The 6,983-nt window shown below is 45.6% G+C and overlaps 1 long non-coding RNA gene across 1 annotated transcript in view; it reads left to right on the top strand.

The window, feature by feature from the left end:
• Positions 1 to 6,802: 6,802 nt before the first annotated feature.
• Positions 6,803 to 6,983, top strand: part of LOC116669977 (uncharacterized) — a 13,614-nt gene continuing 13,433 nt past the window's right edge. Inside the window, exon 1 of the long non-coding RNA XR_004326924.1 lies at positions 6,803 to 6,886. This is a non-coding gene — a long non-coding RNA (uncharacterized LOC116669977). The remainder of the gene's footprint in view (positions 6,887 to 6,983) is intronic.

Raw genomic sequence — 6,983 nt, 5'->3', positions numbered from 1 at the left:
AAAGCCACAGACGACCCTGTCAACACCCACCCAGCAGCAGATGTAGGGGCCACGGCTGGCACGCCGGTGTCACTGCCCAAACAGCTGTGCCACCAGAGGTGGGTAGTCTCCCCAGCAATGATGGATGACTCAAACAAGTTTTGCCTTTACCAGCCCACACAACTTCTGGACTCTGGACTTTCACAACACAACTCCTACATATAGAGCAATAATAGCAGCTGATGTATCTATAGTTTGAAGCGAGTTCCAATAAAAAATGTCAATGTCGTGTGTGTGTGTGTGTGTGTGTGTGTGTGTGTGTGTGTGTGAGAAACAGTAGCAGGTGGAATGCAGCAGCACAGCTCTTTCATGATTGATAATTGTTACATTTATAGCTTATTACATTCTAGCTATTGTTAGCCATTCCTATAGCACTGCATGGAAGCTGTCTTTCTGCCTATACCTAGTTTAGGTTCAGATATACAGTATTTCTTTTGCTGGTGCCATGGGGTTGCTCGACTTTTCAGTGAGGGTGCTTTGAAATTTAGAGATTCCCTTGACACATGTACACACACTCAGATATGTCGCGGTCTACTAAGCGAGCGAGCGCACAAGAGAGAGAGACAGAAAGAGAGAGAGAGAGGGAGAGAGAGAGGGGGAGATTGATGTATGCATTTTAACCAAAGTTGCCGATACAACAGCAACTCTGAGTAACCCACTGCACATATTTCAAATACCAGCCAACAGGCCGATTTTTCCCAATCCTCACTGCAGCAGAGAGTAGCTCATATTTAAAGAAGAGAAATGCAGAAGGACAAATACACCACACACAGCCTGCCACACATAAGCACACACAAATCCTTTTTATAGATGAACTACAGCATTTTCTTGGGGGCGCTAAGGGGGTGCTATGGGAATCCTAGGGGTACCCTTCCCTGGCGCCGCCTATGAAAGTGTGACATTAATAATATCACCGTCCAATCCACTAAACAAACTGTAAAGCAGCTCAGGAAATGTTTTAATTTCACATCTCTTTGTCTGTCTGTCCAACTCAATAAAAATCAGCTGTTTCCTGTTTTCAACAAGAGGCAAACGGACCCAATCTGGAGGTCAGATGTAGTTTGTGGAACTGCAACAGGGAGTTGGGGGTGTACATAACTTTCATTTCTGCTGTGATGGATGAAGCCACAAAGGAGACAGATTTGAATAAACTCGTTCAGCCATTTGCTGTGTCTTTATGCAAATTGCGTTGTCATGCCGGCACTGCAGCAATTAGGCAATGGATGAGGCTGGTTGTGTTTCTCACGGCTTATTGCACTCACCTTCTGCTCCAACCCGGCCTCTCCCACAGTCTTGCGGGTAAGAGGCAATATAGAGTCAAGGCTAAAAGGGAAATTGTGCATGCGCTTTTCCCAAAAGCCCGTTTCCCTTCTTCAGAAGCCTGTCTAAAGCAGCTTCGGTGGACAGGGCTTTGTGTTGGATGGATAAAGAGTTGTGATCTTTGGCATTGTGCAGCTAACTGAGGTACACTGTGTGTAGAAGTGCCTGTTTTCATCGAGCATTAAACAGCAAAGCATCTGATTACCCTTGGAGCTGGATTACTAATATCTCCCTCTCAGATAATTCGATACATCCAGTATACTGAATGGATACGCCACGCTCTGATACAAAAGGGAAGTCTTTTTTTTTTAAATTCTGGCAGCCATATTGATGGTCATAACTTCCATCATGAACACTGTCAGAAATTTGTCACCAGACACTAAATGTGAAATGATTTAGAGCAGGACTTATATATAGAAAGCTATTGATCTACTGCACTCTTAGAAGCCCTCCTTAAAAATTCACAGGTCCAATAAACACACATAAACCTCACCTGGAGAACCTTTTGTGAACAACACGCAAAGAGGCTAATGGCTAATGATTTAGTGAATCTGGTCGTTATTTACGACTCTGAGCTTCGCTTGTTAAAAGCTAGACTTGGACGTGAAAGGCGGTCGTAAATTAGCTGTCCTTCACAAGTGCATACTGAGCTGTAAACGTATCTTTATGTCAATGAGTGTGTTCCGTACCCGGCAACCAGTGAAGACCACGTCAAGTTTTCCAGTTGGCAATGTCTGAGGTGTTGGAAATCTCATCTGTGTTAACTTTAACTGGAAATACTTTCCCTTTTCCACCATGAGAGACTAAATAGAATCAGAATTCGCCACAGCGCACATTTCTTCCTATTGCATGAGATGATATCTCCTTCTATACGCTGTATTCCCATTGTGTAAAATTCCATTAGGCTGCTAAAATGACTTGTCCTCCCGCTGCAAAAGGTGGCGTCTATTTGCCGATTCTATCATCGACCGGCGCTAACCTCCGTTTCTCAAAGAACACACTTCCACACACTCTCTCAGACACACACACACACACACACACCTACATGCACACACTCATGCACCTTCCAACCAATGCCATAATGATGTGCTATGTTCGGTTGTTCCCGGAGTTTCTTCAGATGACCACATGGCTGCAGAGAAGCAGCCTAATGGTCCAAACCCCCCCGGTGTCCATTAAACACATACAGTAGGAACCAGCCATGGTCCGTATCAAAGTAATGACCTATAGCTACTGCTGCCACTCCTGTTGCTGTCTGTAATTGGAGTCCTGGCTAGCTAACGCACACATTCATGGTCATGAACTCTTCTGTGTGGGCTTGGTGTGAGCATGACACCATTAACCATTAACACTCATCATCCCTCCTCATTTTAGTAAATCAGACATGTTCTAGCTTTGCTTTTAATCCACGCTGTGGCTGCTATACCATGAGACTCATTGCGGCCTTAACAATGGCCGTTGTGGAGTTTTTAATCCAGGAGTGTAATTGTCCTGATTTCATGATCTCTTGTACGTGCTGAACTCAGCAGTGACCTACATATTGTCAATAAGCAACTCATTACAAGCAGAGACAGCCAGGCCCTGGTGACTTTGACTGTGCACACGAGAGGGTAATTGTTTGCCTATAAACAACGTTGCCTAAAGGGTATATGCGGCATTCTAAAGATAGCGTCCTCGCTGCGCAGCTTATGGGATCATATACAGCAAGTTAAAGGAATTAACCTTTTTTCCTCCGTGACGACATATCACTGCGTATCAGTGTCTCTTTTTTTAGCGTCTCACTATCTTTCCTCCGTCATCCTCTCACAATCTCTCTCTCTCTATATATGTATACCTCTTCTCTTATCTCTCTTTCCCTTTACCACCACATACTGCACTCCCTCTTTTTCCTTGTGCTTCACCCCCCACCCAATGCATAGAAATCTTCATCCTCCAGGCTTAGCGTTTCAAATGGGGCCGATAGCAGAGTGACACGCACAATGTGTCTTGCCTGTGTTCCCGGCGCCTTGTCCCGTCGTCTACACAGGAGACACAGCGGGTTAACGTGGTCAGGGCCGCTGGACTATTTTAGACGTGGGGGCCATCTGTGCACTCCTGGCAGAGAGGAATCATTCTCTAGATGTGCGGCGTTCACCTGAATTTCAATGAAGCGTGTTCAGAGGGAGTTTAACACCATGTTGATGAGTCATGACTCATAATGAGGCTGATGGAGGAGACAGCTAATGGCGAAGAATGCTGCTGCGCTAACACACACAATAGCCGGCGTCGATGTTATATGACGTCATGCATGTTCACAAACACCGACACATGTGAATCTGCCGCTGCATTTCTGTCGCAGTCGCTGCAGACGACTGCGGTAGGTTGGGTGGTAGGATTTTCGGATTTAATTGTTTTGCATGAGAGTGACAGGCATGGTAATGAGGTGGCCTCGACCCCCTCTACTCAAATCCACACACGCGTTCAGACGCACAATCCCTCCAGCACTGCACAGAGACTCAGTGGTACTGAGCAAGACAGTCTATTACAGAGACTGGGGAGGGCCCTGAGGTACACATATGGGAGGAAGATGGTGGCAGTGGAGGGCTGTACAAGCTCCCGGCAAGTGTGCATGTGTGATAATGGGTGTTGAGTCTCTATACGTGTGTGTGTGTGTGTGTGTGTGTGTGTGTGTGTGTGTGTGTGTGTGTGTACGTACGTGTGCACTCAGAGGTGTTAATCCTGTGTTAATCAATGACTGCACGTGTTTAGCTAGATATACTGGCAGCGTTGCGGATTCATGCGCCCGTCTGTGGGTGTATGTTTCTAACTCTCTCTCTCTCTCTCTTTCTCTCGCTCTCTCTCTCTCTCTCTCTCTCTCTCTCTCTCTCTCTCTCTCTCTCTCTCTCTCTCTCTCTCTCTCTCTCTCTCTCTCTCTCTCTCTCTCTCTCTATTACTATCTGCCTACCTCGCTCGCTCCCTGCCCACTCTTTCTAAGTGGAGAGAGGAACAATAAGAGGAGTGTGGGAGTAACAAGGTGAGACCCAGATAGGGAATTAAGTATGTGTTATTACTACTGGGACAGGACATGGAGGCTGCAGGACACCGGCAGTTCATGCTCACTATTTTCCCTAGGGAAAATATCATGTGTACTACAGTATTGCTTAAGTATTTGTGTAAATAGATTATGGAAAAGTTAAAGAAGAGCTCTGAAGTCCTGCTTGTAACTGAGAAGAGAAATACCTGTTCACACTTGACTATAAATAGATATTTCCTCGATGGAGTTGATATGTGTAGTTGGATAAAATTCCCTCTGGGTGAAAGATATTGAATAACTTACATTGATCTTTAGTCATTTAAGAGGTTTGATGGTTTGCCCCAGATATATGGCCCCTTTTGTCAATCCTCTCAGCATAGAAAAGCTGATCTGGGATCATTACCAAGCCCTCCTGGACAGCATCTTTCATTACGACCTGACATATGGAAAGAAAACTGACTGGAGATCAGCGATTCTGCAGACAAGACGTCAGATAAGAGGTGTGTTCCAAAAACAACGCATCAGGCCATACACAGCACATGCACCTCAATCGATTATCACATAATGATGGCCATAATGAGCCTTAATCAACCTTCTTTTAACATCCTCTAGCACTAATGCATCCAGCCCCACCCTACATCGCTTGCAGTTGATCAATTACAGAGCCATTATAGTCAATGTCATGCACAGCTGCCAGCAGCTCCGAACATGCATTGCAGTTCACTTGCTGGTCTTGACGGTGGCCGCAGCAAATGAACTTAGCCAACAATCTTAAGATCAATCCCATCACTTAGCCAATTAGACAATAGGGAGACAGACGCCCATTACCGTAAGAACCAATCGATAGCCGGAGCCAGGGGCCGAGGCGGGCTGTCTGGACCAGTGGAGCCGCCAAGGGGTTTGTGTGCAGCTAATGGAGGGGAAAGGGGGGCGTGTCAGGCGGGCGTTATGATGGACGGCTTGGACAGGACTCTATTGCAAGGTTGGGAGGATGTTGACGCCGAGAGCTGGGATGTTGTAAACATGACAGAGAGAGTGGTGTGGGGTTGGACAGACAGACACTGGGATCAATGACAGAGAGTGTAGCCAAGTCACCAGTTGATTTTCCTCTCAACACTTTGACAGTCCTCCTTTCACGCTTTAGACAGTTTAAGTGGCTGATTCTGACTGAATTGACAACTTGGCCAAAATGTATTGTGTGGCAAGTGACTAAAAATTTCATTAGAGGGTTTTGTTGATCAATTTCCATCATAAAACACATTATGACTCTTGTTTTTCAGTGGTCCCATCACTCTAATCATCAGTGTCAGTCAGATGCAGAAATAATAGGCCCAAACTCGAGTCTTTTTATACAACTTGTGGTGGTAAATAAACTGTTGTCTTTTTTCCTGACTGTTGAGGCCCATTAATAATAATAATAATAATAATAATAATAATAATAATATTGTTTCAGCACATAGCACCTGGCCCCCGGTTGTGTTTCTGGGACTGCGGTGACATCAGCCCCGCTGTCGATGATGAACACTGCGTTGTAGTTGTCCACATTGATGTCTGTCGTCCATGGACCGCCCTCTGCATCAGCTGCCAGTGCGCCCACAAATCAAACTTTGTCATCAGTGTCCTCACTCACTGTAGCAGCATTCACTTCATCTTTATTTTTTATATTTTTGTCGCACTCTTGCATAACGTCCCTTACTTTCCTGCGGTGATTGAACGCTGCCTCCCTCGTCAGACATCGTTGCAGACTATGCCCCCTTGTGTCTACCTATAGAGTGATTGGCAAAATACTTTGTGAGTACATGTGTGTGTGTCAATTAAATACAAGATGTGTCTCTCTTCTCTCTCGTTTTTTTCCATCTTTCTTGCAGTGTGTTCCTAAATGTATGCCTCCTTTGCGGCTTGGTTTGCTTTGAACGTGTGCTGTCGAGCTGGATGTTGGAGATTTTCAAAGTTACTGTTAAGCATTTCTTGTTGCTTCTTCACCTGCTGGCTTTGTCATGCTTTGGTGACTTCTCTCTCAGGTGTCAGCTCTGGCTCCACTTGTACATTTTCTGAAAAGCGATTATCTCCGTGTTTCCGTGTGGCAATGCAGCACGGTTAAAAAGCTGACCTCGCCCATCTCTTGCTGCCACTGGTTAAACTTTGCCCTCTCAAAGATTTCTGTGAAATATGAAGTGAGCATTCAACTTTCTTGTAACTGTATATGCTCCCTCGCTTCTTCAGGGCTTAGGTGCCGGAAAACCAGTATGTCCTCTGCTCCCTCTCCCATAGTGCAAATCAGAGCATTTCCTTGATTTTGCTTTCTTCCTACCCATGTGCTTTACCTTATACTAGAGAGAGTAAGGCGGGATTGATGCTTCCGCGGAGGCTCCACACAGAGCTTTTGCCGTAGCCTACGTTAGCTACGTTAGCGTTGTTGTGGTCTGCGTTGCCGCAACGTGGAGTTACATTTTTATTTTTTTGAGAGGTGCACGTCAGGCTACAGCGTAGGGTCGGTATCTCCACGTACCTACAGTACGTACACACCCACAGTGTCGATTTAACGCTGAATTGGCCTTAAATCTTTACATACAGCATTGCGAGCTTCTCTCTCTCTCTCTCTCTCTCTCTC

The sequence above is a fragment of the Etheostoma spectabile genome, chromosome 20 (genome assembly GCF_008692095.1).
Source record: "Etheostoma spectabile isolate EspeVRDwgs_2016 chromosome 20, UIUC_Espe_1.0, whole genome shotgun sequence".
Lineage (NCBI taxonomy): Eukaryota > Metazoa > Chordata > Actinopteri > Perciformes > Percidae > Etheostoma > Etheostoma spectabile.
This window is presented reverse-complemented; position numbering and strand designations above follow the sequence as displayed.